The sequence below is a fragment of the Octodon degus genome, unplaced genomic scaffold, assembly GCF_000260255.1.
Source record: "Octodon degus isolate 3935 unplaced genomic scaffold, OctDeg1.0 scaffold00109, whole genome shotgun sequence".
Lineage (NCBI taxonomy): Eukaryota > Metazoa > Chordata > Mammalia > Rodentia > Octodontidae > Octodon > Octodon degus.
The window spans coordinates 5,453,999-5,464,528 of NW_004524685.1; the positions used below are offsets into that span (position 1 = coordinate 5,453,999).

The 10,530-nt window shown below is 39.5% G+C and overlaps 1 pseudogene; it reads left to right on the top strand.

Annotated features, from left to right (window-relative positions):
• Positions 1-2,286: 2,286 nt before the first annotated feature.
• LOC111812020 lies at positions 2,287-3,159 on the top strand (annotated as a pseudogene).
• The last annotated feature ends 7,371 nt before the right edge of the window (positions 3,160-10,530 follow it).

Here is a 10,530-nt window from a genome sequence, read left to right on the forward strand (position 1 = left end):
AAAGAAAGAAAGAAAGCCTAATGAATTAGTCTATTTGCTGTTTTTATTTCCTGTGTTGATTGGTACTTCTTCTATGGAACTCCAAGGTACCAGCCAGATGGTTGATGGTTGTACTGAACTCCACCACTCAACCTGGAGGATTTGAACAGAGCCAGCCTTTGGGGTAGGCATAGTGCACGTCTTCCTGGAGGTCCTTGGTAGTGCCAAACAGACTCACAAGAGGGTTTGTTTTTTTAATTTTGTATTCATTGTTCCTCTATTTTGGGATCCATTTCAGGCCAGCAGTGAGGTGATGGGAAATGAGAGATGAGGATCTAAGATGCTGGTTGGGGATTTGGCTGTTACCCTCTGTTACCTGCCTTCTCTCCTGTCTACCTAGCTCAGAACCTCTTTTTCATGTTTTGCTCCTCCAGTGGCAAACACAAGGGGGTGCCACATACAGAGCTGGCAGAGGGCGCATTCAGGCAGGGTGGCGCCACCACCTTCCTGTGTAGTCTCAGGAGACTCGGCTTCAGAGTGACTTTTGGAAGGTTATGCTGTGTCTGTGGCAGTAAGACCAGAAGTTTCATCTCAGGATTTAGCCATTATATACTGTACTATAAAAAGCATGTAACTCAGGCTAATACTTTTATGTTGCAGTTGAAGTGTTATGGGATTTCATTTTATAAGAACTCAAATTCAACATATAAATCTCTCTTGGGTCAGGTAGGCATTGCATTGGTTTTTTTTTTTTTTTTTCTTCTTGTTACTCACTCTGAGTTCATTCAAGGTAAACATTTCCAAAATGACCAATTGGAAAGGTCACTGTAGTGCAGTAGGAAAAGCATGAGACTGAGAATCAGGACTGAGATCTAGATTGCACTTGGTTGCTTAACCAGCCTTTTATTCCTTATGAATCAAGACTTTGCACCTCACTTTCTTTGTTTATAAAATAATGGAATTGCATGCAATGAACTATACCACTGTTTTCAGCCCTCGTGGTTTATTTAGGCTCAAAACTTTGTTCCTCCTTTCTTGCCTATTGGATAATGGAACAGAGTCAGACAGGACTTCAGCATCAGTTCAATAAACATCAGCCACACCTGAGTGATGCTGAATCTAGCCAGCCCACTTATCTCATAGGGAGACAACTAAGTGAGCACAGAATGCTCTGATTGCTTCCCTAGATCGTACAACGAGTTAATGGCAGAAATCTAACATTTTTACCATCTATCATGTAATTGTTTTTCTTAGAAAATTTTTTCTTACTACCTTTGGTTGATGGGTATGAGGAAGCAAAGTTCCATGAGAAGGTAGAGCGGTTTTTCTCTGTTAGAAGGCCTGGCCTGGTATAGCTTATGTCAAAATGTTAGTGATTGTCATGCAGAGACACGTGTTCATTGCTCTAGGCTTAGACATAGACCAGAAATGACTGGAAGAAAAGACCCTTCTTTATGAAGCTAATATCTTTCTTAAATTTTTCCTCTTGATTTCACTTCTTAAAATCATGCTGACAATTCAAATAGTAGGAGGCCAGAAAAAGCTGTTGAAGTAAGAAAGAACCAGCAATGTCAGTCCATATCCATGTAGGTTTGGGGAGGAAACTGAAAGGAAAAAGAACACAAACTAATGGAAAATGGTACCACTCTCTTCCATGCATTATTTATCTGCTTAAGAATGAACTGATTTTCTTGGAGTGTGGGCTTCTCTAAACTTCTGTTTCTTTGAACAGTGCTACTGTTTCATAAGTTACTCCCATCAAGCCTGGATCATGTCTGAGTCCTCCCCTTTCTCTGTTACTTGTCGATGTGTCATTAATTAATGCCTCTGACTCTTAGTTACCTTATCTGTAAAAAAAAAAAATGGGGATAATTGTACTGGAGCCCAAAGAATTGTAAGGATTAAGTTAAACAATGTATGTAAAACACTTCCTAGACTCCCCGGTAATAAATGTTCAACACATGATAGTAATTATTACAGTTCACCTATCCTACTTTATCATTCTTCCTGCTATAAGATTAATACTTTGCAAGTATGGTTCTGACATTTTCTTTTCCTTTTTTTTAAAGAAAGATAGTTAAAAGTTGGTCTCCACACTGAATTTCTTGGATTACCTTTGCTAACGGTGTGATCATGAGCAATTTCTTAAATTCTCTCTGCCCCAGTTTTCCTTCCTATAAGTAGGAATAATTGTGCCTTCCTAAAAGAATTATTATGAGGTTCATAATATTTACTGCCAATAGTTAATATGTTAAAGGGTCAAGAATACAATAGTACCTGGGGTTCTCTCTGTGTGATACAAGTGTGATGCACAGAAAAAAATCTGGGCATCTGCAGGCACTGCTGTGCCAGGAGGGCATTACATTTAAAGATGTTTGAACAACTCATTCCTAGTCACCTATGGTGTGTGAGAGAGGAGGAGTATTTTCTGGCAGTCATCAATTGTGTCAGCAGTGTTGCATCAGAACCAAGAAAATCTCATGAGACTCCAAGATGTCTGAAGTAAGAAAAAACAGAGGATATTTTACTATGGGAATGTCTAATGGGGGATGTAGTTTCCAGTCCATCAGATTATAAATCCTAATTTATAGCACTGACCACTCATAAGCGGCTAGTTTGTATATCATGGGTGGCATAAAAATCTTTGAAAAAATACTGTCACTTCTTATTGCAAACTCATGTATCTGAGCTGAGATACTCCCCAAGAAGTCATGACAATCAAGTCAGCTCAGAGCAGTGTTTTGCAATGCTGTGGCAGGCAGGCAGGCCTTAAGTAGATACTGTTGTTGTGCCTTGCAGTGTTCCACTTGTAGGGTTTCTAAGATCAACAAAAGGATTTTCAGGAACGTTACTGATGCCATGTTGCCTCATGGACTATGACAACTCAGGACTAGTCAGGTTCTATAGCTTCCAACCCATCATTGAACAGTTCATGCAGCAGAAGCTTGACTTAGGGTGTAGATGCAGAGTGGGAAGATTACTGGAAATGGAGGAGAGACTTCCTTTGGCATCGCATGTAATATTAAAATCACAGACTGGCCATCACTGCTTTTTGAGTTTCATTCCCAAGAAAGGCTTCTTAGACTGGAGACCATCATTGGCACTACATCATCATCCCTGAGTTCAATCCCTGGTACTGAAAAACAGAGAGGGAAGAAGTTTTCCATATTTGTGCCTTGAAGGATACTTCCCTGTAGTGCAAGGATAGACTATTCTTATTTAGAATCTGACTGGAGCTCTTTCTTGTCCTAATGAAATAATGCATGCTGGTCCAAATCAAATAAAAAAGTTAAAGCTAAATGAAATAGAGAATGATAGTTCTCCACATCAGAGCTCTGAAGATTTTGTAGTTTTGGTTGATAGAACAACAACAACAACAACAAAGCAAAATTAATATTTTTATAGCTTCTGGACAGATGGTAAGAAAAATTTTAACCTTCTTGATGATTGTCCAGAAGAGGCTTTCAAAACTGTGGATTGGGAAGATGAGTTGGATTTGCTTTTTATGGTAGCTGTTACTCAAATAGATGCTGAAGGGAAATCTCACCTGGTTTCCACTGTACTGAATATGGAGCTTTACTTAAAAGCATTCCAATTGCATGATGTGACATATAACCACAAAGTCCACTTTCACAGACTTAATACTACATGTAGGAGAAAAATGCAACAAGATCTTCACCTGTTTATTGGATGGTATGAAACCTTGGAGAAGAAGAAATCCTAAACACAGAATTTAAGGGGAAAAAGTGAGGTTTTTTTTTCTTCATGGAACCGGGGATTGAACTCAGACCCTTGTGCTTGCCAGGGAAGCGCTTATCCTACTGAGCCATCTCCCTGGCCCCCTAAAATGAGTTATTTGTAATTTATGAAACTTTTAGCCAAATATTCCAATCCCTTTTTATTATCTGGATGGCAGTTTTTTTAAAAAATAAATTTCTTGTGTTAACTTCAGATGACTAGCCTTAATGTCTTGCCATAGAAGTTGGAGAGGTTTTAAAAAATGTTGCCCCAAGAAATCTAGCCTTTTGAAACTAGGCACTAATGCAAATATAAAATTCTGGGAAGAGAAGAGAGCAAGTTAATGCCACATGTTGCAGACAGGGTCATTGCTGTGGAGAAGCTTAACAAAATTTTTAAAGAAAGGTGTGGAATTGTGATTGATAAGGCTAAGACAAAAATAAATATGAAAAAGATACAAAAAGAAATCCTCTGTCTTCTGTACCAAATTTGCCTAAGAGTGAAGAATAGCATGTATAACGTGAAAGTCTACATTTGAGCCTTAAAAGTGTGTGTCCTGCTTTGCTTTTAAAAAATCTTATAAGTATTTATATTTGTGTATACTCTCAAGAATTGATTCTAGTTCCCACATTATATTATCTTCCCTGGTTCTGTTCCCTTTCCTCGGCATCCTCCCTAAATATTTGTGCTTCCATTACAGATTAATATGACATTTTAAGAAACTTTCTTCCTTTCTTTCTTGTCTTTTTGAGACAGCATGTCACTATTCATTTCAGGCTGGCCTGGCACTCACAGTAATCGTCCTGCCATAGCCTCTGCAAATGCTGGGATTACAGGTGTGTGCCACCACGCCTGGCTCTAAGAAACCTCAAAGGAATTTTTAAAAAACATATGTAAAGATATCGCTCTTGTCCATTCTACTTATTGAGCATAACCATTCTGTTTAGGCAATACTTTCATGCTTATAAAGAAAATAAAGGGAGCCTGGCCTATAACAGTTCAATTCCCCCTAGAAAAGTCAGGAAAGTCACAGGATGGATTTTTCCCGGTTTGGGAATTATCTGATTAACCAGTGAGAGTTTGGAGCTATCTGAATTATGAAAGGAGTATTTTTTTCTTCTTTATTTGAACAGATATAATATGATACTTAATCTCCAATAGTCATTCTGAGAATGTTAAATGAAAGTAATCTAATTGTAGAGACACAGTGTTTGTTTATGTGTTACAGTTGTGTACAATCCACTTGGTCAGCACATTTCTCTGATGCAAGATCAGACTAATAGCTAGAAAAAAGGAAAGAAAAGAACAATAGTAAAAATTGTAACTGATTCAAATTGAATATGGAATTTTAGCTTGGATAATTTACATTGAACTCCATCAGGCTGAGCTTGATCTCACATTAAGAGCTGATGTGAATTCTGTTCAGTTCTCTATGTTTTATAATGATTTTTTCATTGTACATATTTTGAAGGCTTGCAAATAGATTTCAAGATAACTATAATTATCAGGACTAAAGAAAAAGAGAGAGATGTTGAATTTTTAAGTCAAGGAATCAGTAGCAGAGTCTGTCAGATTAAAAGAAATGAAGGAAACAAACTTAAAACCATCTTTTGTGCCATGATGGGGGGGCGTAGTTTAAAGTTCCCTTATCTGAAATGCTTCAGACCAAGGATGGATTTTTTTTTCCAGTTTTAGAATATTTGCATGTACATAATGAGATAGGATCTGAATTTGAACATGAAACTCGTTTGTGTTTCATGTGCACTTCAAATATATATCCTGAAGATTAGTTCATGCATTGGTTTTAGTGCATCTGTGTTTTGGCTGTGATCCATCACATCAGGCCAGCTATGGAACTTTCATGCTATCTTGCCAGTACTCAGAAAGTTTTAAAGTACTTTGGATTTGGGATTTCTGGATTAGGGATTCTTAATCTGTACTGCCATTTGAGAATGTGGTAAAATATATATGGGCTAGAAGTTAATCTTTCTGAATCCAATTCTCTGTGTAATAACCATCTGGAAGAATGGAAGCAATTACCTCATAAGCAAGATGATAAAGTTATTTTTATGTGTTAAATTCTAATGTTCTCATATCTACTAACTGGAAAAGCCATTCTCATTTTATGTATATTTAATAGTACTATTTAGCATCTCTGAAGCTTCCAGAGACAGGATGATGATTACAGAGCAGTTGCATTTTTAGTGTGTTAGATATTGCCTCAAGCTTTCTTTTTTCTTCTTCTTCTTTGAATTTTCTTTCTTTCTTTCTTTCTTTCTTTCTTTCTTTCTTTCTTTCTTTCTTTTTTTTTTTGCGTGGTCTCTTATGCAATTCAGACTAGCTTTGAACTCACTATGTGGCTCAGGCTGGCTTCAAAATCATGGTGGATCCTCCTGCCTCAGCTTCCCCAGTGCTGAGATTGTTGTAGGCAGCTGAATTAGATAGAAATATTGTACACAGTAGACAGGACCAGGCCCTCAAAAGAGATAGCATGGAAGACAAGATACCTTACAACTGTAAGAGGGATGGATGCTCCTGTTATGGGCCAGACCTAAAGACCAATGATTGAATGAATACTTATCTCCCTAAAGATAAGCATCTGGGATTGATCATCACTTTGAACAATTCAGGAAGTCGCTAATCCAACTGCTACCAGCTGGCTACTGGATAAAATCCTGTTCTATATTCATGCCAGCTTGCTTTGTGACCCACTTCCTCATTTGGTCCTGGATTTAATCAATTTTACCTGAGCAACAATGCTTGTAATCTCATTGGTTGACCATAGTTTTGTCCCACCTCCTGCCCACCTATGCAAGTTCCCATTTTCTCCATCTTACACTGGCATGGTTTTGCTCTATAAAAATACCTAGAAGAGATAGCTTCCTGGGCAACCAGCTCAGGCCGCACTTCTGTTCCTCTCTTGGACAGAAGCTTTTTTTCCCCCAGTGAATATATTCTGCTCTTAGCCTCTGTTTGTTCCAAAAGTTCATTCTTCAGTTTTAGAGAACACAAACTCATCCCAGGTACCTCTCAGGTGGGGAGTTTCATTCTCCTATATCAGGATTACAGGTGTGTGTCACAACCAATTACAGTTGGTAGTGCCCAGACTTTTGTGTGGGCTAGATCTAAACTGTCCTTCTTAATACAGTTATGTCTTGAAAAAGCAAGTTTGGTAAGAGGAGCATAATACCAAAGAATACGCAGGAAGGAATGCTGCGTGAGTTTTAGAGCTGACATAGTGTCATGTTGTCTGCTCTCTATTTCAAATGTCTTCAGACTCAGCCCTAACAAAGACTTTTTTTTTGTTTTTCTAAAGCTGGCTACTGAGTTATCTTCCTTGAAATCTTCAATGCCTTTTGGTGAAATGGTAGAGAGGGAGGAACTCATCACTCAGAAAGGCATTGGAAAAATATCTGAATTGCCACAGATATTGGGGTGAGATACTTCTTGCCTAGATGTGAAGTGACTGTGAAGAAATTCCTAATGTGTCTTCACTGCCAAAATAGAATAGACCAGGTCCACATGGCCCAGGGCCCACATGGCCCAGGTAGAAAATAGATCAAGTGTAAAGGACCGTAGAGCACTGTGGGCACAGTCACTGCCAGAGCTGTCCCCGACTGAACAGGTAACCTGCAGCTCCTTCATTTCAGCTGATTGTAAGACTATATGGGAATGACTGTTGGCTAAAATGATGCCCAAAGACACGGGAGATAATAAGGAATGTGAGAAATTTGGATACTGCAAGTAGCCGGAGATAATACCACATGCTCCCCCCGCAGATGGCGGTGCCCTTGTGCCCCATTCTGTCACCCGTTAGATTAGAGTCTTTGCTGCTCCCTTGGGCCCAGAGCATGCTGGTTAATGTCTTCATGCCCCCCTCTCAATCCCTCTGCACTTGACTGTTTCAGGAACTCTAGCCATGCGCCCACCTACTTGATAGGTGCAAACAACAGGTATGAAAGGTAACGGTGACATTTCTGAGTGTTTCACACAAAGCCCAGGGCAACAGGGTGCCTTTTCTCAGCAAGCACAGACATTAAGCTGAGAAGAAGTTCAGTTCTGCATTTCCCTCCTTGGTCTAAGTTGCCGTATTCTCACACAATCTCTGTGGTGAATGTATTGTTCTTTGATTTTCTTATAATGTGTTTAGTACAGGGTCTACAAGATCTCACTACCACCACACTCAGTCTCAATCATCATCTCAGTGTGCCCTGGGAGTGGGGCCGGTGCAGGCTTGTGGTGCAGAGTATCCAACCCTGGCTCCTGCGCTCTGGCTAAGCAGGCGCTTTACTCTGCTGAGCACTCTGGTTGGCTCCTTGTTCTTTGATTTCTACAGTTTTTTTTTTTTGTTGTTGTTTATTTTTTTTTCTGGTGGAACTGGGGATTGAACTCAGGCCCTTGCACTTGCCAGGGAAGCGCTTATTCCATTGAGCCAAAAAATAAATAAAATAAAATAAAATTTTTTTAAAAAATCCACTAAACCATCTCCCCAGCTCCAGATTTTCTACAGTATTTCTCACAATTCTGGGAGAAAAAAAAATCCTGTTCATAGATTGTACTTGGATTAACAAGTGAGGAGATAATATTGTTCTAGCTAAGTAAATTAAAGCACTACATATTCTTCGAATAGTTTATGTTTTACATATGCTTTTTTTTTTTTAAAGTGGAAACTTTCTCATAGGTGGAGGCAGGATCACAAATTCAAGCCCAATCTGGGTTATTTATTAATTTATTTATTTTGGTGGAACTGGGGATTGAACTCAGGCCCTTGTGCTTGCCAGGGAAGCGCTTATTCCATTGAGCCATCTCCCCAGCCCCCAATCTAAATAATTTAGTAACTTTGTGAGACTCTGTCTCAAAATTGAAAAAATAATAAAAAGGACTGAAGATGCAGTGCTGTACAAAAATCTTGAATTCAGTCCTAGCACCCCAGGAAAAAGAAACATGTTTATTGTGCTATGTATCTACCTGTCCTTGTGATATACATAACATGAGATATCTCCTTTCATATTCAAAATAAGGATATGTATTGTAAACTACCATTATCTTTCTCCTCTTACAAATGAGGGATATGTGACTTTTAGAAGTTAATTTTCCCAAATTCTCGCAAGGATAAAATAAAGAGATAAGAAATGTAAGTAATTGATTTGACAAACTTATGCCAAAAATTTCCCCAAAACTTACAAAAAGCAGTTGAGGGGGCACCCCCACCATTCTGCAGCACGTCCCCAACCTGCCCGCCACATGAGAATTTCTGCCACGTTCTAGGAACCCCAAGATCCAGTTCTAGCCCAGGTCTGGTGAGTGTGTGGGAGAGCTTCTAGCTACCCTGCACCAGTGGGACCTGCCGGTCCCAGCCCAGGTGCAGCATGGGTGAGACCCTCTTTCACCCCCTGGGGGGCCCCCAACATGCTGCAGCACCCCCGTACCCCACCCGCCGTGTGAGAATTTCTGCCATGTTCTAGGGACCTCCAGACCCAGTCCTAGCCCAAGCCCGGTGAGTGTGTGGGAGAGCTGCCTCTCCCACCTACTCCACCTTGTACCCTCCAGACTCAGCTCAGACCTGGCATACAGGCCTGAGGTGAAACACTGCAATCCCTGTATAGAGAGTAGGGGAGAGAACTACCCAGCTAATCCACGAGCAGAACATCTTGCCAGAGGGGCACAACAGGTTCACTCCCAAGGACAGCAGCAGGAAGGAACTGAGCACAGCACCCAGACTCAAGCCAGGCATAGTTGGATAGATCTAAACTTTGTAGATTGGCACCTGAACTTCAGGTGCTAAGGTTTTAACTGCACCAAAGCTCTACAACAAAGGTCAGAAGACAGTGCTACACAAAATGCCAATGAGAAGGAACAAAATGCAGTCTCTGAAACCAAGCCCACCCATAACAAGTGCAGAAGACATTAACACACAAGAAATTGGGAATCACAAAGCTGAAATCAATGAATCAACGGCTTCTGAAGTAAAGAAACAGCTGCAGAAAGGTATAGAGGAACTCAGATTGGAAATGAAAAAAGAAATCCCTGAATTAATAACATCTCCATTAAAGAATCAAATGCAGAAAAATATGGAGGAAACCCAATGCCCACCCAGAACAAGTGCAGAGGACACTAGCTCAGCTCAAATGTATGAATTAATAGCGTCGATAATAAATAAGCAACAGCAGAAAGTCATAGAGGAACTCAGAGCATAATTCTTTTCTACTAGCTCAGCTCAAATGTGTGAATTAATAGCATCAATAGTAAATAAGCAACAGCAGAAAGTTATAGAGGAACTCAGAGCAGAATTTTCTGAAATAAGAAAAGAATTCTCGGAACTCATAGCATCTGAAGTAAAAAATCAACTACAGAAACATAGGGAGGAAACCCAATCTGAAAAAAACACTACAGGAAAAGAATTAATAACTGCTTCTAAAGAAGACATTGATTAAAAAAAATAGAGGCGATTAGAAAAATGACAGATTGCTTGAATGAGCAACACAGGAATGAAACAGATTGCACGAAGCAGAGTCAAAGAGATATAGAGGAATTTAAAATCTCAACTACAAGCTTGAAAAACTGTTTAAGTGAAAGTGAGAAAGGATCTCTTAAAAACAACTAGGATACAGGAAAAAAAATAATCCATCACCTGCAAGATGATGCAAAGATAAACAATGTGAGACTAATAGACATCAGTGAGAAAGAAGGAGTCAATACAAATGACATTAAAAGAAATATGGGCAGAAGCAATCGCAGAAAACTTCCCAAATATGGAGAAACAATCAGACTTTCAGGTAACCAAACCATACAGAACGCCAAGGAACCTCAACC